General features: G+C 45.9%; 1 protein-coding gene across 1 annotated transcript in view; it reads left to right on the forward strand.

The window, feature by feature from the left end:
- Window positions 1-21,923, forward strand: part of LOC147679835 (uncharacterized) — a 407,241-nt gene that overhangs the window by 248,490 nt on the left and 136,828 nt on the right. The window lies entirely within an intron of this gene.

A 21,923-nucleotide genomic window follows, 5' to 3' on the forward strand; every position in this document is an offset into this window, starting at 1 on the left:
GGCATCATGCTGTTTACTGCAGTTTCCTTCCTATGCAATGTGCTCTGAATCTTGTTGTCCTTAGCGTATAGCTCTAGGTCCAAGAAATGTATTCTGAATTGTGACATTGCAAGAGTAAAGCAGACATTAAGGGTGTTGTGGTTTAGGAAGTTGAAGTACTCTTTAAGTTCAGGTCCAGTGCCTGTCCAAAGGATGATGATGTCATCTATGTCACAACTCCACAACTGGATATATCTAGTCCGTCGTTCATCCTGACACCCTACTTGAACCCAACAACCCAGAGTGACGGACGGCATATGTGCTATCGCCTATGTGGAAAAGAGAGAGCCATTAATCACATGCCCAACAACATCTATATCTGCAGTATCTATCAGGGTGTGTCACAGTGTTTTACCTAGCAGGTATCCTTCTCCGAATTCCCCCGCTGTCAGGCGTGTGTAGACCCTACTGTTCTGAAAGATGTAGGAGTCGTGGGTGCTTCCTGGGAATTTGGCCACGATGTCTGTGATTATGTTGTTAGCATCACAGATTACCTGCACATTTATTGAGTGGGTGGACTTTCTGTTCCTGTAAATGTACTCTGTGGCTGCAGGTGGGCAGATTGGGATGTGTGTGCCATCAATGCAGCCGATGATATGTGGGAAGGTTGCCATTTGGTAGAAGTCAGTCTTGGTCTTTAGTAGTTCCGCATGTGTGTCAGGGAAGCTGATGTAATGATGCATTCTCTGCATCATGGCCTCCAGGAACTTCCTGAAGAAATGGGACAGGCAGCTCTGGGACACCCCACCTATCGCAGCTATCACCCCGTGGTAACTGCCAGATGCAAGCAGGTGTAGGCTACAGAGCACCTGAACATGTGGCGGTATGGCGTGCGCCCTTGGTGTTGGGTGCTCCTGGAGTGGGTGCAGGTCCCTTATCAAGTCCAGGATGGTGTGGGGGTGTAGCCTGTACCTTTCATGGATCTCTGCCTCAGTAAGTTGAGAGAGTGTGATCCCCTGTCTGTAGACTTGCTCCTCCCGTCTCCAGATCCTCTCTCCTGCTGCCTGTATCCGTAGCCGCCTTGCTATCACATAGAATGCCGCCCTTCTGGTCACACTGTTGCATTTTGGGGGCCTATTTTATGGCCTGCACCTGGTTACCACCTGCTTTCAATCCATGGTAATTACTGACTGTTAAATACCGAATTCCATGTAATTCGGTATTTTAGAAGTTACCTACATCTCTAATCTCATATTTTCTGGTTCTTATTTACCGATTCGGTAAATATGAATTCGGTAATTATCGATTCGGTAAATATGAATTCGGTAATTACCGATTCGGTAATTTCGGATTCGGTAATGAGGAATCGGTATCTACCGATTCATAATTACCGAATCCTTATTTTTGGCCTCCTACATTTCAAATGCCTAAATACCGGTCGTTAACGGCAAAATTACCGAATTTCGGCCGTTACCGACCGGTATTTGGCTACCTACATATGGCTCTAGATGTTTTTACAGCAATTGTTGTTGAAAATAAAATCTGTACAGCTATGCTCACACGTGATGCATACAGGTTCATTACATGTAAAGGCAGCAGTACCATTATTTCCTTATTCTTCTCTTGCCTCACTGGCTTACCTCATGCTCAGTGTTTGCAGTACTTCCTTCCAGCGACCAGTGCTCAGTCCTTGCAGAACATCCTGGCAGCTGCAAGGGAAGGAAGAGAGTTCAGCCTACATATCTGGTGCAGTTTCTACCTGCTGGTATCTGGTTAGTGAGATCTCGTTACTGCTGTTATCAATCCTAGTGCCTGTGTTTGTAATGGCCCTTTCTAGTTGCCTTTCCCTACAACCCATTACACCCTATGTTCTTTAGTTATCTATTGTTCTCTTCCTGTCTCAGGCTTCCCACTCAAGTGATGATGGACCTGTGCTTCTCTAGCTGTCTACCATTATGAGTAATGCATAAAGAACAATTGATGGACAGAAAGCAGAACAATGTCATACATTTACCCCAGTACATAGACCTGGGCCTAAATCCTTTGGTTTTTTTGCTCACCATGCCATTCCATTTTGGACCCTGCCATGTGCTAATCAGTCTTGACCTTGCACCCAATGGGAACAGTCCAGCCCGAACTGCCAGGCCAGGTCCTCCCTGGACTGGAAACAAGCATCCTAAGACCAGTTTGAGGCTTTCAGCCCTCATCAGCCAGGATAGCTTGACTCCAGTGGCATGGAGAGCAAGGGACCCACGTCTGGGAATACCCGTCCCACTCGGGGTTACAAATGCAAAAAGAACAATTGATGGACAGAATGCAGAACAATGTCATACATGCACCCCAGTACAGAGATCTGGGGCTAAATCCATAATTGCTCACCATGCCATTCAATCAATCAATCAATCAATCAGACATTTGTAGAGCGCACTACTCCCCTGTGAGGGTCTCCAGGTGCTGGGGGGAGGGGTGCTGCTCCTGTTTTAACAACCAGGTCTTGAGCAGCCTCCTGAAGGTTAGAAGGTCCTAGGTCTGTAGCAGGTGGATGGGGAGGGTGTTCCAGGTCTTGGCGGTGAGGTGGGAGAACGATCTTCCGCCATTGGACGCTCTTCGGATGCGGGGGACGGTGGCGAGGTCGGCTGAGCGGAGCTGGCGGTTCGGGGTATAGAAGGTGAGTCTGTTGAGGTATGCTGGTCCGGTGTTGTGGGGTGCCTTGTGTACGGGGGTGAGGAGTTTGAAGGTGATCCTCTTGTTGACAGGGAGCCAGTGCAGCTCTCTCAGGTAGGGTGTGATGTGGCTGTGGCGAGGGATGTCGAGGATCAGGAGTGCAGAGGCATTCTGTATACGTTGTAGTTGTTTTAGGAGTTTGGCCGAGGATCCTGCATAGAGGGTGTTTCCATAGTCCAGTCTGCTGCTGACGAGGGCCTGTGTGACTGTTCTTCATGTTTCGGTGGGGATCCAATTGTAGATCTTGGGGAGCATGCGTAGGGTGTTGAAGCAGGAGGATGAGACGGCATTGGCTTGCTTGGTCATGGAGAGTGTTGAATCGAGGATGAACCCCAGGTTGCGTGGGGTGTCGGTGGGTGTTGGTGCTGTTCCCAGTGTGGTTGAACACCAGCAGTCATCCCAGGCTGAGGGGGTGGGGCGAGGATGAGGACCTCCATCTTGTCCGAATTCATTTTCAGTCGGCTGTTCTTCATCCACGCGGCAATGGCCTTCATTCCTTCGTTGAGGTTGGTTTTGGTGGTGAGGGGGTCCTTGGTGAGAGAGATGATTAGCTGGGTGTCGTCGGCATAGAAGATGATGTTGAGGTCGTGCAATCAGGCTATGTGGGCAAGTGGTGCAATGTAGACGTTGAACAGTGTCGGGCTGAGGGATGATCCTTGGGGTACGCCGCAGATGATCTCGGAGGCTTTGGATCAGAATTGTGGAAGGTAAACACTCTGGGTTCTGCCGGATAGAACGGAGGTGGTCCATTCCAGAGCCTTGTCTCAGATCCCTGTGTTGTGGAGGCGAGTGCATAGCGTGCGGTGGCAGACTATATCGAAGGCGGCTGAGAGGTCCAGGAGGATGAGGGCCGCAGTTTTGCCGTTGTCATGCAGGGCCCTGATGTCATCGGTGGTGGCGATGAGGGCAGTTTCGGTACTATGTTTGCTGCAGAACCCGGACTGGGAAGGGTCCAGGATGTTGTTCTCCTTGAGGTGGCGGGTCAGTTGTCCGTTGACGATCTTCTCGATGACCTTCGCCTGGAACGGGAGCAGGGAGATGGGCCGGAAGTTCTTGAAGTCTCTCAGATCCGCCTTGGGTTTCTTGAGTAGGGGCATTGATCTTGGTGTGCTTCCAGCTCTCCGGGAAGATCGTGATCTCGAAGGAGATGTTAATTATTTTGCGGAGATGGGGTGCGATAGTGGCGCTAGCTTTGTTGAAGATGTGGTGCGGGTATGGGCCTGACGGAGAGCCGGAGTTGATGGTGTTTAGGATTTTGATGGTGTCGTCATCGGTCACGTTGGTCCATGCGAGCTGGGGGCCGATGTGGATAGTGGCCAGTGAGTCAGAGGTGTTGGTGGCTGTCAGGGTGGTCTGGTTGTTGAAGTTGCCGTGGATGTCTGTGATTGTACAATGGAAGGATGTGGTTGGTGTTGGAGCTGGGGTTGGAGAGTTCCTTCACGATGTTGAAGAGCTCTTTGGTGTTGTGTGTGTTGTTGTCGAGGCAGTCCTTAAGGGAGGCCCTTTTGGCGGATTGGATGAGGTGATGGTGTCTGCTGATGGCGTTCTTGTGGGCTGCGTAGCTGTCCGGTGTCTGTTCGTGGTGCCATTTCTTCTGGAGCCTTCCGCAGGTTTTCTTGAAGGCCTGAAGGTTGACGGTGAACCAGCTGGTTTTTCTGTTGTTGCGTCTGTTGGAGGGTTTCTTGATTTGGGGCGAGAGTGTTGGCACAGTCGTCGATCCATCGCCTGAGGTTGCAGGTGGTGGTGTCGTAGAGGGGGCTTCGGACGAGGGTGGTGTTTAGCTGATCTTCGGTGACTTTGCTCCAGCTGCGGCGGGGGATCTGTTGAGTGCGGTGATGCGTGGTGGGTTTCTGGAAGGTGAAGTGGATGCAGCGATGGTCGGTCCATTGGAGTTTGGTGGTGTGGCTGAAGGTGACATGGGAGCTTTTGCAGAAGATGGAGTTGAGTGTGTGGCCGGCGGAGTGGGTGGGCGTTGTGACGAGCTGTCTGAGTCGGAGGTTGGAGAGGTTGTCAATCAGGGCGGTGGAGTTGCAGTTGTTGTTGTTCTCGAGGTGGAAGTTCAGGTCTCCGAGGAGGATGTAGTCTGTGGAGGCATGCGTGCTAATGAAGTCGGTGCTGGGGTCGCTGAGCTGAGGACGTGGTCCAGGGGGACTGTAGACGAGAGTTCCTCTGAGGGTGGTGTTGTGGTCAGTGTGGATCTGAAAGTGCAGGTGTTCGACGGAGGTGACGGTGCCGTCAGTGCTGGTCGAGTTCCTGTGGATGATGGCGATTCCTCCTCCTTCTCCCTGCGAGTGATCTTGTAGCTGTCTGGGATGGCTATGGCGATTATGCTAAATGATTGAGGCAAGTGCACTGCGTGTGTGTTAAACAGACTTGTGATCTTTGTCAAGTTCGGGTGCTCCACAGGCGGCGTCTGACGTCCTGAGGCGCTTTTGAATTGAGAAAGAAACGTGTTTCTAATGGGACACTAGAAACATCCCCGTGGGCACACCTTCCACCCCTCAGTACGAAATGAGGGTTCCTGATATCGTTTTATGAAGTTTTTGTTACATATTTTATTCACATGCTGTCAGTTCAAATTTCCATTATTTGTTCTTCTTAAATCAATATATTTTTTCAGTCATTTGTGATCCATTCAATTAATTTACAAAATACGGCATTATTCTTTGATCCAATGCATTTCGGGCATTACACACTGCCCTTCATCAGGGAACAATACTGCAAGAAAAAGTAATAAAACTATATCAAACGTGTTGTACGACCTCGATGTTTCTAACATTAAATCGTGGTGTTGTGACCTTTTGTAATAATAATTCCATAAACCTATGTGTTCAATTCAACAAAAACGCGAATGTCACGTATCCGATGTTTAATATGGTGGGGTTTATCTGTCATCTTGCGCATCCTTATAGCCCGTGTAAACTTAAAGAATGGCCATACAGCCCACTCACATGCCGGTTCTGCCGTACTAACGTATCTCCTCGAAAGCTAACCAAAGTAAAAGCAACAAATACCATGTTAGGAGCAAAGTTCTGCTGTCCCACACTTCCAGTCTTAACATTGTATCCTTGGTCCACCAATGATTCATTACCGCAACTAACCTGATATGAATTCGCTCGTAGCTTCCTCAGGTACACGCCAAACTTTCAAAAAACACTTCCTACCGCCCATCTTAATTTAATCCCTGCCGGCGCTCATTGGTCCCAGTTGCGATCACGTGATGTGAAAATAAACAACAGACTTCATGCTCTGTGCAATTTAACTCCCACTATATAATTCGCAGACTAACAGCCGCAACATATGGCTTTGTGTAAAATCGATAATGTAGTGAACTTTGCACGGGTAAACAAGCAAAATTAATTAGGTCCAGCAGTTGTTATAAAAAACAGCCTGGGGATGTGAACCCTGCACTATCGGAGGGACTCTCTCCGGATGCCTAAAGGATTGAGCTATGGTGAAAGTAGTGTTTCAGGTGTGAAAAAAGCATGAACATAAAGCTAATACATATTGTGATTGGATTGTACATGCAAAAAAAAATAAAGATTTTAGTGAACATCGCAAGAATCAACTAATTGGCACCAAGTGAAATTCATGATTTCACAGATAACATGATAGTTCCATCCGATCATTAAGCCCGTTGGGCTTGCATGTACACAGTTTCTGAAACCAAAAATTCTCTCTTTGTAAGAGATATTTGGTATTGTCTCCTCCTTCTTTCTTATTCACAGTCTCCAACACAATAAATTTTAACTGTGATATGTTGTGTTGTGCCTCCACAAAGTGCGCAGCAACTTTTGATTTCATGTTTTTTGTCCGAATATTAGATTTGTGTTCGATTAGTCTAGTTTTTATGCGTCTTTCTGTCTTTCCGACGTATAGTTTTCCACAGGGACATTTCAGGGCATAAATGACATTAGCTGTGTCACACGTGGCATTTGTCTTCAGTTTGATTTCATTTCCTTTCATAGGATGGTTGATCTTATTTCCTTTGATGATGTTATTGCAATTTCCGCAATTTAAACAGGGTTTCGTTCCTTTGAATTCCTCCACCTTTATGGATTTGTTTTTGAGCATTTGCCCTATGTTCTGAGCTCTTGTGTAGGCGAATAATGGCACTCTTTCAAAGATTCCGTTGAAGTCTGGTTCAAGGTTTAGGACTGACCAGTTTTTTATGATGGTTTTTCTGAAACGTTCACTCAATGTTGAAAATTTTGAAACTGCCACTAATCTGGTTTCTTCAGGCTTTTTTTTCATTTTTAAAAGTTCTCCTCTTGCTATTGAGTTAACTCGTTTCCTTGACTCTTCAATAATGTGCTCAGGATATCCTCTTTTAGAAAATCTCATAGCCATTTCATCCATTCTGAGTTGTAATTTAGATTTGTCGGAGGTGATTCTTTTGACTCTTGCCATTTGAGACAAAGGTACATGTTTTTTTAGACTCTGGTTGTGAAAACCTTGATAATGAAGCATGTTATTTCTGTCTGTGTTTTTAAAAAAAAATGTCCGTCTCAAAACCTTTGTCGGTGATCGAAACCTTCACATCCAAAAATGTGACCTCTGTTTCTGAGCTGTCCCAAGTTAATTGTATGCGCTCATCAATTTTGTTGAAATCAATGAGTTTTTCATGAAGTTTCTGTTTTGAATTTCTCCAAATTATAAATATGTCATCTATGTATCTTATTATGAGTTTCAGGTTGTTCTGCCATTCCATTTTGGTAAGGATGTGTGTCTCTTCGTAATCCTGCATGAATATATTCGCGTATACCGGTGCCGCCGAATTGCCCATGGCTGTTCCAATCAGTTGTTGATACCAATCATCTTGATAGCGAAAGTAACTCTGATACAAAGTGAATAACATCAACTCCATAAGAAACATTTGAAAAGCTGATTCTAGATCTGAGTTGAGTAGAGCCTTTTCCACTGCGTCTATCCCCAATGAATGGGGTATCGATGCATATAGTGAGCGAACATCAGCTGTACACAAAATGAGTTTTTCACCCGGTTCAATTTGCACTGTTTCTAATTTCAATAAAAAATCAGTAGTGTCTTTGACATAAGTTTTCATATTTTTAAAGATGGGCTGGAGGTACCTGTCAAGTAATTGTCATATAGGTTTGTGCAAGCTCCCACAAGTTGAGACGATTGGACGTAGCGGTGGATCCCAAAGGTTTTTGTGAATTTTCGGTATCATATATAATACCGGACTCCTAGGATTGGCTTCATTCAGGAAATTCTTAGTTTTTTCGTTGATTATTCCCATTTCGTATGCTTTCTCAACAATATCCTTCAGAATTCTCATATATTCCATAGTTGGATTGTTATCCAACTTCATATAAGTGTTCGTGTCCATTATGTGTTCTTTGACTTTCTTCTCGTACATTGCAGTGTTCATGATGACTAGCGCAACACCCTTGTCTGCATTGGTGCATGTTATTTCCTGATTGGCCGCTAATTTTCTAAGAGTATCTAAATCCTTTTGGGTGATGTTTTTTTTTGGTGCGTACCCCATATTTAAATTTTGACAGGTCTTGTTTTACCAATTTTTCAAAAAGATCTAACGTTTTATGGCTCACCGGGGCTTGAAAATTACTAGTTGTTCTAAGACCCAATAATTGGTCCGGTGCTTGTGTCTCACTTTTTGGTAAAAAATTCTCAAAAAAATGTCGCAGTCTTAGTTTACGCATCAGTTTAAAAAAGCTAACTTCTAGTTCAAGTGCATCAGTAGTTGTAGTAGGTACAAATAATGTTCCTCTTTGTAACAGATCTCTTTCATATGTGCTTAATTCATAGTCACTAATATTAATGACTAGTTGTTCTGTGCTGTTTTCTTCTTCAGTTCTTTGTCTTTCTTAGGCATGGTTGTACTCCTGGTGTTCGGTGCCTCTCTGTCCTTCTCTTTTTCTTTTGCCTTTTCCCCTCCTGGGTCTCCTTTTTGAGCTTGGCCCTGATCTAAAAAAGGAATTCTCTCAGTAGTAGCACTGGTTGTTGGTTGCTCTGCTTGAGCGCTTTCTCGAGTATCAGTTGGTGGTTGTGTTCTTCGTGTTCTTTGCGAGGTTTCACTCCCCGACGAGGAGGTATCCGTTTGCTGAGAATATGGTCGATTTCATCTTTTGGACGTAAATCTCGGCCCAAGTATAAACTTCCCCAAGTTTATAATCAAGAGTGCCCCTCTTATATTTGCGTATTTTTCTCTCATTAATGTCTTTCGAATGTCTTTCTATTTGTTCTTTCATGTCTTCTAAGGTTTTTGATAATTCATCCTCTGACATCATATTCGCAAGTTCTGTTGATACCTCTGTGATTTCTTTGGTTAATTCCTCTAGAATTCCTGATAACTCTTCTACAATTAAAAGAATGAGGTCTAGGGAGCATTTATTTAAAATTGCGAACCATTTGTCCTGGAAGCTCTTCGAATTTTTGCACAATGAGGGTTTTAGGGCGATTCTTAGGCCACGCGGTATACGTAATGATCAATGGTATTTTATTAGAGTGCTTGCATGTAATTGTTGATTAATGCGTCTTTTAGAAAGGTATAGCAACTGTTTTACACTTTGTTCCTTGGTGCAGCTTGTAGATTCTTGGAAAATTTCTTCCCTAATGAGAGAATATATGCGATTGGCTTCATCTTCTTTGTAAGCAAAAGTTTCTGCCCTAGCTTCTGTACTTTTTGAAATTTCTTCGTAATTACTCATGTTTGTTTGCTTTGTGCTCCTTGTCTCTGGGACGAGAAAAAACGATTATGCTAAATGATTGAGGCAAGTGCACTGCGTGTGTGTTAATCAGACTTGTGATCTTGTACACAGTTTCTGAATCCAAAAATTCTCTTTGTAAGAGATATTTGGTATTGTCCCTTCCTTCTTTTTCTTTTTCTTGCAGTATTGTTCCCTGACGAAGGGCAGTGTGTAATGCCCGAAATGCATTGGATCAAAGAATAATGCCGTATTTTGTAAATGAATTGAATGGATCACAAATGACTGAAAAAATATATTGATTTAAGAAGAACAAATAATGGAAATTTGAACTGACAGCATGTGAATAAAACATGTAACAAAAACTTCATAAAACGATATCAGGAACCCTCATTTCGTACTGAGGGGTGGAAGGTGTGCCCACGGGGATGTTTCTAGTGTCCCATTAGAAACACGTTTCTTTCTCATGGCTATGGCGATGTCAGGTGCCGAGGAGGCGTTCATCCAGGTCTCCGTCAGAAAGGCGACGTTCGAGGAGGATGTGTCGAGCAGGTCCCAGTTTGGACAGAGCCATATGCAAATCAGTATTGACCTTGCACCCAATGGGAACAGTCCAGCCCGAACTGCTAGGCCAGGTCCTCCCTGGACTGGAAACAAGCATCCTAGGACCCCTTTCGGGCTTTTATCTTGAAATTCAGCCACTGCACAGAAAAAATGTCTTGTCCAACAGCATGTCTCCGAGCGCGGCACATTTATGGGCTATGACAGCATACTAGGTCTTTATTAGAACTCTGTGATCTGCACATGCAGATGTCTTCAACATTAGATACAGGATTGTGTGTTTGTGACTGTAATGAGGCTTTTCTCAGCATCTAGCTATGAAACTCCTGGGTTGTCATCCATGGACTTGGAGCGATTCAAAATGCAGCATTTTCATATTGTACAACTGTTGAAATTTTAAAGTTTCACTTTTTAAAGCTGTTTGCAATGGTTTACACCATCAAAGTTTTACATAGTAAATTTCTGTATGTCACGTAATTTCAAATGAAAAGTATAACAATAAAATAAATCCATAAACAATAATCCTTCCAAATCTACAGTTCTGTCAATCAATGGTAAGCCAAATGGTGAGCATTGTGAGGATCTGGCACTGGTGAGCATCGTGAGAGTCTGGCACTGGTGAGCAGTGTGAGATGCTGGCACTTGCAGGCTTTTTAAACATTAGGCACATGTTGGCTGGATTAGATGCTTGAGAAAGACTGCGGGGTAAACGTACATATTCCTTTTGGGTAATGTGAGGAGCTGGCACTGATGGGCAGGGGATGTAAATGCAGAGAGAAACTCAAGGTACCTGTGCTAGCAACTAGATGTTTTTACAGCAATTATTATTTAAAATAAAATCTGTACATCTATGCTCACAAGTGATGCATACACGTTCATTACATATAAAGGCAGCAGTACCATTATTTCCTTATTCTTCTCTTGCCTCACTGGCTTGCTTCATGCTCAGTGTTTGCAGTACTTCCTTCCAGCGATCAGTGCTCAGTCTTTGCCGAAAGTCCTGGCAGCTGCAAGTGAAGGAAGAGAGTTCAGCCTACATATCAGGTGCAGTTTCTACCTGCTGGTATCTGGTGAGTGAGAACTCGTTACTGCTGTTTTCAAGCGTAGTGCCTGTGTTTGTAATGGCCCTTTCGAGTTGCCTTTCCCTACAACCCATTACACCCCATGTTCTTTAGTTATCTATTGTTCTCTTCCTATCTCAGGCTTCCCACTCAAGTCATGGTGGTCTGTGCTTCTCTAGCTGTCTACCATTATGAGTAGTTATCAGGTGAAGGCATTGACTACAAGGTTGGTTAGGATTGGGGTGGTGGAAGGGCACGCTGTCCAGCAGATCAGCATCTTCCTCAAATCTACTGTCTCACTTGACTAAGCCCAGACTAGATTTTTTTCTCAGTTGCTACCGAAGATTTTCTTCTTGCTGACGTGGAGGACCTTAGGATTGAGGCAGGTGAGAGTGCCCCGTGCATTGATTCTACCAGACCTCCTGATTTACATTTGTGCTCATATCACCTGAGTGTGAGGTCCTCCTTGTCTCCCAAATTATTCCACATCTCCATTGAGCCTCAGGGAAAGATCATCCACCCAACCTACATGTGCCTTTGTATGCTATTAGTTGATTATTCGTGTAGTGTGCCGACCCTTCATCTGCTGAAAGTTTCCATCTTTGAATCAGGTCTGGGAATAAACGTGAAGCCACTGGCTCAATTTAAACTCAGACAAAACCGAGATCCTGATTAAAGGCATCTGCACCAACCCCATAACCAATGTGGACAAATGACTATTGCGCACTATGTCGAACTCCTGAACTACTTCAGGTGCATCAGCGCAAATATGCGGCTTTACTTCTGTTCTGATTTCAGCAATGTCCAGCAGATCTCTATTTTGGAAGCCGACTGCACGTACCATCATTGACATATTAGGAATACTAGCGTTGTCCGGGTAAAAAAAGGCTAGGCAGCAATGGTTTTAGTAACATTGTACATTCGTCCCACATGATAAGAGACACATTTTGAAGCAGTGTCCCCAAAGGTCCGTTTTTCCGAAGAGAGCATATTGAATCCCTTTCAAGGGAAACTGTTAGAGGCAGTTCAAAGGTAGAATGTGCTATTTTCCCAGCTGTTAGTAAAGTGGCAGCTATTCCAGATGAAGCAACAGCTAGAGCCAAATTCCCACAAGATCGAACTTTGGCAAGTATGAGGTTGATTAGGTAAGTCTTTCCTGTGCCACCGGGGGTGTCTATGAACAATAGTTTGCCTTGCTTCTTTTCAACACTATCAACTATGGTGTTGTAGGCGAGTTGTTGATCGGGAACTAAGTTAGGCAAGTGTTGAGCAAGGTAGTTATTTATCTCTGGAATATTGTGTGCGGTAGCGATATTGTGGTATCCAGTTAGGTTAGTCCGGACGGCTGGCGGCAGGCTGAAATCTTGTAAGGACTTCTCGCTTAATAGATACAGTGAGTCTTCAATTTCTATAAGTCCTTGGTTTATGATTTCATTGTTGATTGCAGCCCGTGCTGACGTTGTCCGGGTATGAATTGCTGCCGGCCAGTAGTATATTGTTTTGTAGGATTTCGTTTTGATAGCATTTCTTATCTGTGACGGGCCTGTGAAACGCTCCGATTCACAGTGCACTGCTGATGCACTTAAGAGTGCACGTTCAGTAGTGTGTGAACTCAAGTTTCCCTACTTTATATTTCTTTGCAATATTATATAGCGCAAACTCGACAACATGGCATGAGCACAATTTACATTACAGAAGAACACATTCATTTGTGGTAGGCACGGGGAGACAAAGCGATTTGCCTGGAATCACAGGATGTTGAGCTGATGCCGAGATTCAAACGTAGCTCCCCAGCTCTAAAGTTCGCAATTCTAGAACTTGTGGCGGGAGGTGTGTCTAAAAGTGTATGTTGGTGCTGGCCATCAATGAGAGAGACCTGTGCATTTTTCAAATGGGTGGTGAAAAAATATGAGCATGTTGCTGGAGATGTGGACCGCCGTGCCACCAATGTACTTACCGGGGGAGGGTAAACACTGATTATTCCGCAACTTTCTTTCTGCATACCATCACTCCGCATACTTTCATTACGAAAGTACTATGACTCCGCAATGCCATTATAACGCATGGCATTACATTTTATATGCTTTTACTACGCATACATTTACAACGAAATTCGTTGTAAATGCATGAATGGTAAAAGCATGTTTTTTTAATGTTTGGATAAGGTAAGTATGGGTATAGGGGTATATGTTTTGGGGTACTGAGGTATATGTTTTGGGGTGTTTGGGTATTTTAAGGGTTCAAATATAGTTTTGGGTTATGGGGTACATGGGTAGTTTTAGGGTTTAGGGATAGGTATGGGTTTTGGGGTACAGGGGCATTTTTAGGGTTCAGGGCTAGGTTTGGGTTTTGGGGTATAGGGGTATTTTTAGGGTTCAGGGGTAGGTTTGGGTTTTGGGGTACAGGGGTAATTTAAGGGTTCAGGGCTAGGTTTGGGTTTGGGGGTACAGGGGTATTTTTAGGGTTCAGGGCTAGGTTTGGGTTTTGGGGTACAGGGGTATTTTAAGGGTTCAGATATCGTTTTGGGGTATAGGGGTATTTTTAGGGTTCAGGGGTAGGTTTGGGTTGTGGGGTACAGGGGTATTTTAAGGGTTCAGGGCTAGGTTTGGGTTGTGGGGTACAGGGGTATTTTTAGGGTTCAGGGCTAGGTTTGGGGTTTGGGGTACAGAGGTATTTTAGGGTTCAGGTGTAGGTTTGGGTTTTGGGGTACAGGGGTATTTTTAGGGTTCAGGGCTAGGTTTGGGTTTTGGGGTACAGGGGTATTTTTAGGATTCAGGGGTAGGTTTGGGTTTTGGGGTACAGGGGTATTTTAAGGGTTCAGGGCTAGGTTTGTGTTTTGGGGTACAGAGGTATTTTAGGGTTCAGGGATAGGTTTGGGGATACATCGGTATTTTTAGGGTTCAGGGCTAGGTTTGGGTTTTGGGGTACAGGGGTATTTTAAGGGTTCAGGGCTAGGTTTGGGTTTTGGGGTACAGGGGTATTTTTAGGGTTCAGGGCTAGGTTTGGGTTTTGGGGTACAAAGGTATTTTTTGGTTCAGGCGTAGGTTTGGGTTTTGGGGTACAGGGGTATTTTTAGGGTTCAGGGGTAGGTTTGGGTTTTGGGGTACAGGGGTATTTAATGGTTCAGGGCTAGGTTTTTTTGGGGTACAGGAGTATTTTAGGATTCAGGGGTAGGTTTGGGTTTTGGGGTACAGTGGTATTTTTAGGGTTCGGGGCTAGGTTTGGGTTCTGGGGTACAGGGGTATTTTTAGGGTTCAGGGGTAGGTTTGGGTTTCGAGGTACAGGGGTATTTATAGGGTTCAGGGCTAGGTTTGGGTTTTGGGGTATAGGGGTATTTTTAGGGTTTACGGATAGGTTTGGGTTTTGGGGTACAGGGTATATTTATAGGGTTAAGATGGGTTAGTGTTTAAGGGTGTTGGGGTATTTTAAGGAGTAAGGGTGGGTTATGATCGTGGAGTGCAGGGGTATTTAAAGGGAGCAGGGTGGGATTAGCACACAATATGAGACATGGCATGAAGGGTACCACACGCCCCCAGTGTTTGTCACGCCCCCAGCACACGCCCACAGCACAACGCAGACACGCCCACAAGGGACTACTTTGCTGGCACAGTTCTTTTACCTTTTAAATGTATATGGTGGGCGTCTGTATAGCCTATGTCCTTCTGCTGCAACCACCCTTTCCAACGCTGTATTGGGTGTTGTGATTGGTGCTGTGGTTCCTGAGATTACCCGCCTCAAAGGTTTGGGCTCTCTCTTTATATTATTAGTATGGATTAACCCTTATATAATAGACAACACATGTAGCTTGCTGTGGCAACAAAAGATGGCTCTCATTTAGGCTATGCAACTGCACTTGGTACTTCCTAAATACCTTCTTAAGTGGATGCAAAGATCCATAATCTCTTTATTCTGCCATTCCAAATCCTAATATATGTTGAAATATTATTGGTCTTCAGACACCAAACTACAGGTCAACGGACGAAGAGGCAGAAGTGACGGGTGTGAGAGCAGCAATTGGAATATATATATATATATATACCTATGTATATATATGTACACATACACACACTCACAAACGCACGTTTCCACTGTTCCACCAGTAATATCCAAACTCAGGACTCACAATAAATCACAAGTATTCCCATAGGGCAAAATGTGGAGAATGCACTGAGTCAATCAAATCATTTTTATAGCAAGTTGAACGTGTATATATATATATACATACACACGCACACACCAAAGATTCCTCCCAACTCCCTTAAAGAAGAAAGCGCGCACTTGAATGTTTAATGAGCCAGGCCTCACCCGACCCGATGAATCAAAGAGACACGTTTCGACTGTGCAACAGTATTTATCAATCTACAGAACGCCGATTTGAAGTCAGATTTATACTTCTAAACTTCCTTTGCCATGGTAAACATACTCAATAGCATTAGTTTTAAACCATTATATTGACACCATATAGACGTCTACTGCTAATGAGTATGTTTTCCATTAAACAGGTTGATTTCCCCAGTTTCTGCTGTTTAAAGCGCTTGCGGTAGTGCTTTCGCATGCACCACCAGTGGCCATGTGCACACCGGCGGAACCTTGTGTAGTATATACACATATTTACACCTGGCTGCAGGAGTAGATTTACATTTGAGTAAATCTAAACTTCTGAATGTACCTTTGTGACTAAGGCTATACGTGTCCTAAATATCTTCTACTGAAATACTGACCCAATGTTATTGATAATAGAAGCCTACACCCAGTGGATAAATATATAAGTGAACACTGTTTAGGGCATAACATTTTTGTGAGAAAATAGTTTTGCTGCTGCGATTGTGACATACAACTGTTTATTGAGCTGCCTTTGTGAGAAAAGTCTTTTGTCCTACATGAGATTTGCAGAAGTGCTGCAAAAGTGTCATAGCTAATTTCTTACAGTGCTGAAGGATGGACTGTGAAGGAGTTGTTTAAGAGGTAAGGGAAGCATTTTTATGCATAATTAGCATTTATTCTTGAAGGCAAATTCTTTGTCCCAATGCAGATGCTAGTTTGATAGGGGAAACAACACTTACAACGCAACTTTTACAACGCACTACCTTTACAACAAAACTTTTACACCGCAACATCCATTACAACGCATGCCATTGCAACGCAACCATTACAACGCATGTCACTACAACGCATACCTTTACAACGCAGTCATTACAACGCATACCATTACAACGCATACCTACACTATCCAACACTTACCCTACTGTTGCACCCCCTGGAGTTAGAATAGTGATTTGTACCCCTACACTATCCAATACTTACCCTACTGTTGCACCCCCTGGAGTTAGAGTTAGTAATTTTTACCCCTACACTATCCATTACTTACCATATATGCAATGTAATGGTATGCGTTGTAATGGTATGCGTTGTAAATGTAGTATGCGTTGTAGTGGAATGCGTTGTAAAGGTAGTTTCAAAGATTTCCGTGTAATGGCATGCTTTGTAATGGAATGCGTTGTAATAGATGTTGCGGTGTAAAAAATTAGTTGTAAAGGTATGCGTTGTAAAAGTATGCGTTGTAATGACATACATCCGTTTGATAGTTGCTGCACCTGTCTTCATGGAATTCTTTGGGGAGTACATATGTTCCAGAAACTGACCGAAATGTAAGCATCTGAACCTGCGCAAACACAGGATGAATGTATCTCGCACTCTTTTTTTTGGGGAAACTTCTTTATTTGCGACTGCATCGTATATCACAGTACATAGTATGATATTATAAACAAAGTACAGTTTTTTACCTTTTTCCCCACCCCATATTCTCCCCTCGTTTGTTTTTGCACCATTTCCATTACGCTTGCAGCCAAGAACACAAAGAACATGCACATCATTATTAAGCACCTCTCCAACGCCTCCTCCCCTGTCCCCTCCCAGCCCTCCCTATGCGTCAGTCCCCAAAATCCAGCGCCTAAGTAGCCCCCCAGTACGAACAGCAGAGTCCATTGCATTAATATCTCCCAGCCCCAAATGTTCTCTCCCTCTCTGATACCCAAGCCTGCAAGTGTCTGCGATCTCTCATAGTCCTCCATCAAGGCCGTGATAGTGTCTCTATTTGCCCCACACTCTACGAAATTTCTTCGGGCAGCCCCTCGCCCGATATGTGACCCTTTCGGCTGCCATGTATAGGTCCATGCCCCTTCTCCATTCCTCAAGCAGCGGAGCATCAGGCGCCCCACATTTCCTAGCTATATCCCTTTTGGCCACTACCAGGGCCAGCCCCAGAAAAATCAGGAGTGGGCGTGCTAAGTCGACATCATTGGTCATTCCTAATAGTACTACCTTTGGGTCCGGCGGGATGTCTGTCTCCAGCACCTCCCCCAGTTCAGCTAAGACCTCCCCCAATATGTTCAAATACGGGGACAGGACCAAATAGTGTGCAAAAAGTCTCCCCTATCATGGCCACAGTGTAGACAGCACGAGTCTGGTATCCTCCCCAGTCTATAAAGCCGTACTGTATCAAAATATGACCTATGCAGGACCTTAAATTGGATCAAACGGAGGCATGATTTGATCGCTACCTCTCTAGGGTGCATCAGTATTACCCCCCAGTCTACATCATCCATTTCTCCCACCTCCCGTACCCATGTTTTCCTGAGGCCTTCTAATTTGTTTGGTCTATTATTCATGATGGTTTTATATGTCAGGGACACAGCTTTCCCCGGGATTTGTTCCTGTAAAAGGCGGCCTTCTAGTGGGGCATATTCAGGGAGTGCCTCCAGCGATGACCCTTCCATCCTCCATGCATGTCTGAGTTGCATATATTTAAAGAGCTGGGTGTGGTGTAGTCCATACTCCTTTTGGAGCGACAGGAAGGATTGTAACACCCCTTTTTAATCCCATCCCCGAGAGTAGAGATACCAATGGCATCCCACTCCTGGAACCCCTTCAACTTGTGTAATTCCTTCAGCCAGGTGCAGTGCCACAATGGGGTTTGCTACGTCGGTTTGTGTTCCCACTGTATTGCCTTTGTCGCCCTCTTCCATGCTCCCAGCGTGATTCTAGTAGCCGGTAGTAATCTGGCCTGCCCCCTTCCTCCATAGATGTAATGAAGACAGCTGTGGCTGCCCATCTTGTGTCGTTCTAGTGCATAGGTGGGGTGTGTGAAGCCATTCATTTATGGGTGCCAAGTGTTCTGCCCAGTAATAGGCCTCTTGGTCAGGCAAGGATATTCCACCATCGTATTGATGTCTCTGTAAGGTCGAGAGAGCTACTCTAGGCTGCGTACCCAGCCACAGATAGGACCTCAACGCCGCTTGGATGTCTTGAAATGTCTTGCATGGCAGGGGAAAGTATTCATTCTGAAATGCGTATAGAAATCTGGGGAGCGTGACCATTTTAAACATAGCTGCCCGTCCCAGAATCGTTATTTGGGAGTGATTGCCATCTGCTAACGTCGTCAGAGAAAGTGCATAGGACCCGGATGATATTACGTTCGTAGGAGAGATTACCATCAGTCGTGACAAATATTCCTAAGTACATAAACCCTTCCCTAGTTGTTTTCAGTCTCTTGGGCAGCATGGGCCAGTCCTCCCTACCTTGTGGATCGTACATCGTCGACTTGTGCCAGTTAATCTGGTACCCTGAATTATTCTCGTAGCGGTCTAATTCTTCAAACAGTGCCGGTATGGTAGTGTCCGGGTGTGTAACATAGAGTAGTACATCATCCGCGTACAGGGACAGCTTCTCGTCTGCTCCGTCCGCTGGCCCCATCCGGAAGCCCATAATTCCTACATTTTGTCTCACTGCACATGCCAGCACTTCAATGGATAGCGCAAACAACAGGGGGGATAAAGGGCATCCCTGCCTGGTGCCTCGTTGAATCGGGAAGGCCTCCGATAACGCCCCATTCACCCTAACCCTAGCGCTGGGCTGGTATACAAGAGACTGATCTCATGTCTGTACTTGGGCCCGAATCCCATGCGCTCCAGCACACCCTCTAGAAAGGGCCAGTGGACAGTATCAAACGCCTTCTCGGCGTCCAGGGAAAGCAACCAGTGGGGCTCAGTCCTGTCCTCCACCTCCCTAAACCAGTTATGGGTCCGTCTTAGATTGTACCTGGTGGCCCGTTCCGGGATGAACCCCGTTTGATCTAGGTGGACCAACCCTGATACCACCCGTCGCATGCGGAGTGCTAAGATTGTGGCATATAGTTTCGCCTCTACATTGAGGAGGGAGATGGGGCGGTAGGACGAGCAATTGTCCGCCGGCTTCCCCTGCTTGTAGATCGGGACAATTGTTGCCTGTCTGAGGTCCAGGGAGAACTGCCCCTCCTTTTCAGCATCAAGGAATAGGCCCAGCAGGTGGCGGGTCAGGAGATCCACCGTTTTCTTAAAGAATTCTGCTGGGAAACCATTTGGGCCTGGGACCTTTCCCGGTCGGAGCTTCGTCAGTGCCGCCCTTACTTCTTCCTCCATTATATCTACCTCTAAGTCCGCCCAGTCCGATTCTTCAAGCTCCGTAATAGTAATATGTGCCATGTATTGCATTGCATCCTCTTTTGAGCCCAGGTCCCGCGCTTCATAGAAGGACCTATAGAATGCAGCGAATGCCTCCGCTATCTCAGCATCTGTGTCAGCCCATTTCCCCCGATCGTCCTTCACTTTATCTACCCAGCGATCATCTCTCTCTTTCCTACTTAGCCAGGCCAAGAGCCTCCCGGATTTGTCTCCTACATCCTATAGACGATGTAGAGTAGCCAGGGCCTGTGTCTTCGCTTCACCCGTCACCAGTTGCCTATACTGAGTTTTCAGATCAGACAGTCGCCTAAATGTTCTCGGTTCTTTGGTTTGCAGATGTTCCGTTTCAAGTGTCAGTATCTGTGATTCTAGTTCCTGTACCTCGATCTGGATTTTCTTTCTGTCTTCTGCAAGCCTACAATGGGCCCTGTCTCTAAGTACCACCTTAAGTGCCTCAAAAGAGTTACCCGCGATTCTACTGTGCCAACATTTTCCGCCAAGTACACCCTTACATCTGCTCTCAGGCCCTTGAGTAGTTTTGTGTTCTGTAGGTCCTATGCTGACAGCCTGAGTATATTGGGTCCCTCCCTCCTTCTCTTGCCCACCTCTATCAATAGGGGGGAGTGATCAGACACTCCACGCGCACAGTACTCCGCTGTGTCTGATACCTGCAACGCCTGTCGTGACATAAAAATGTAATCCAGGCGGGAGTACACCTTGTGGGCCCCCGAGAAAAAGGAATAGGCCTTGGTGCCCGGGTGGGGCCACCTCCACACGTCCAGTAGTCCAAGCGCGGACATAGAATTGGCCAGCGGTGTCATATGTGAAGGTGTAGCACGGTCTCCTGTCCTGTCCTGCGCAGGGTCCATTACGACGTTAAAGTCCCCACCGAGGATCTGGGTCGTGCCTGCTGTGTCAAGGAGTATATCAGAGACTCCCCGTAGTGTGCCTGCCTGGAGTTTGGGTGGGGCGTACGCTGATATGAATGTGTACTCCTTCCTTCTCCATCTACCACGCACCCCTACATAGGTTCCTTGGGAATCTGTCCAAACCTGTGCTATTGTCATGGGTGGATGTTTTTTAATCAGGATAGCCACTCCTCTAGAGCCCGAAGTGAAGCCCGCGTGTGCCAGGACCCTATACTGCCCCCTCGCCAAGAAGGCGCATTTAGTACCTTACAGATGCGTTTCTTGGAGGAGAACGACGTTCGCCCCTGATCTTTTAATATAGTTGTGAACCAGTCCCCGTTTAATCTTACAACCTAGGCCATTTACGTTCCAGGTTAGTATTTTAAGGCCGTCTTTAGGCTCAGTCACTCCCTGCAGGTCACCCATGAGCAGGTCTTGCATTGTGGGCAGTTGATATTCCATGCGCACGACGGGCTTTGTGTTGAAGTGTGCGCTTGTGCTTGAACCGTACATGACAAAACAAACTTCCTCCCCCCACCCCTGCCATCTCTAAACTTTCAGAAACCAAAAACACCCACAACTTCCCCCCCCCCCTACCACCCCCCATCTGCAGCCCCAGCTTCCACATAACCCGGGCTACCGGCGGAGAGGGTCTGTCGCCCACCCTTAGTTCCCCCCTACAAACTTACGATTGCACGATAGTGAGCGGGATGCAACCCATCCCGCCTAGTCAGTCTGCAAGGCAAAGTGCCTAATGTAAACAACAAACGTAAAGAAATGTATAAAAGGGTGTGTGTAACTTGCGTGCCCTTCTACGATGAGCTGCAGTGCCATAGATTAGTCCTGTCCCCTTTTCAGGAATGCGAGTCTTGAGTCTCAGTGTCGGGCTCTTCGGGGAGGCCTCTCGCCTCCTGTTCCATCTCATGTATTGCCTTCTCCAGAGGATGTAGGGATTTATCAGTCACCTCCTCTTCTCCCGAGGTCCGGTTGCCTGTGTCGTCTTCTTCGTCCGTGACATTGTGGTCGATTAAGCAGTTGTATCTGGATCCAGACGTCGCCTTTGCCCCCGCCGATACTGCCGGAGTCACCCTTCTTCGAACCTGTGTGCTAGGTCCCGGATATGGGGTCACTGTCGTATGGCTCACTGGTTAGAGGCGGCAGACCCGGAAGCAGATGTCGGCCGGGACCAGGGTTCGATTCCCGACGCAGCAGGGTCTTGGGCCATGGTCAGCGGACTCGATAATTCTCGCCTCGGTGCCTACTCCAATAATGGGTCCCACTCAGCAACTCTGGGCAATAGCTTGCTTAATCTCTACTAACGGCCCCATTGGCGCTGGGGATGCTTGTCTTCACCTTGGAGATGCCCAGAAGGGACCATCTCACAGGGAAAGCCAGGATGGGTTCCCCAGCGGTATACAGTGCCGGGACGCCCCTTTGCTGGGGCAGCTGTGCGCTTTACAAGTATAAGACATTTACGACATTTTAACATCTGTGTGTGCCTCC

Source organism: Lissotriton vulgaris, chromosome 11 (assembly GCF_964263255.1).
Source record: "Lissotriton vulgaris chromosome 11, aLisVul1.2, whole genome shotgun sequence".
Classification (NCBI taxonomy): domain Eukaryota; kingdom Metazoa; phylum Chordata; class Amphibia; order Caudata; family Salamandridae; genus Lissotriton; species Lissotriton vulgaris.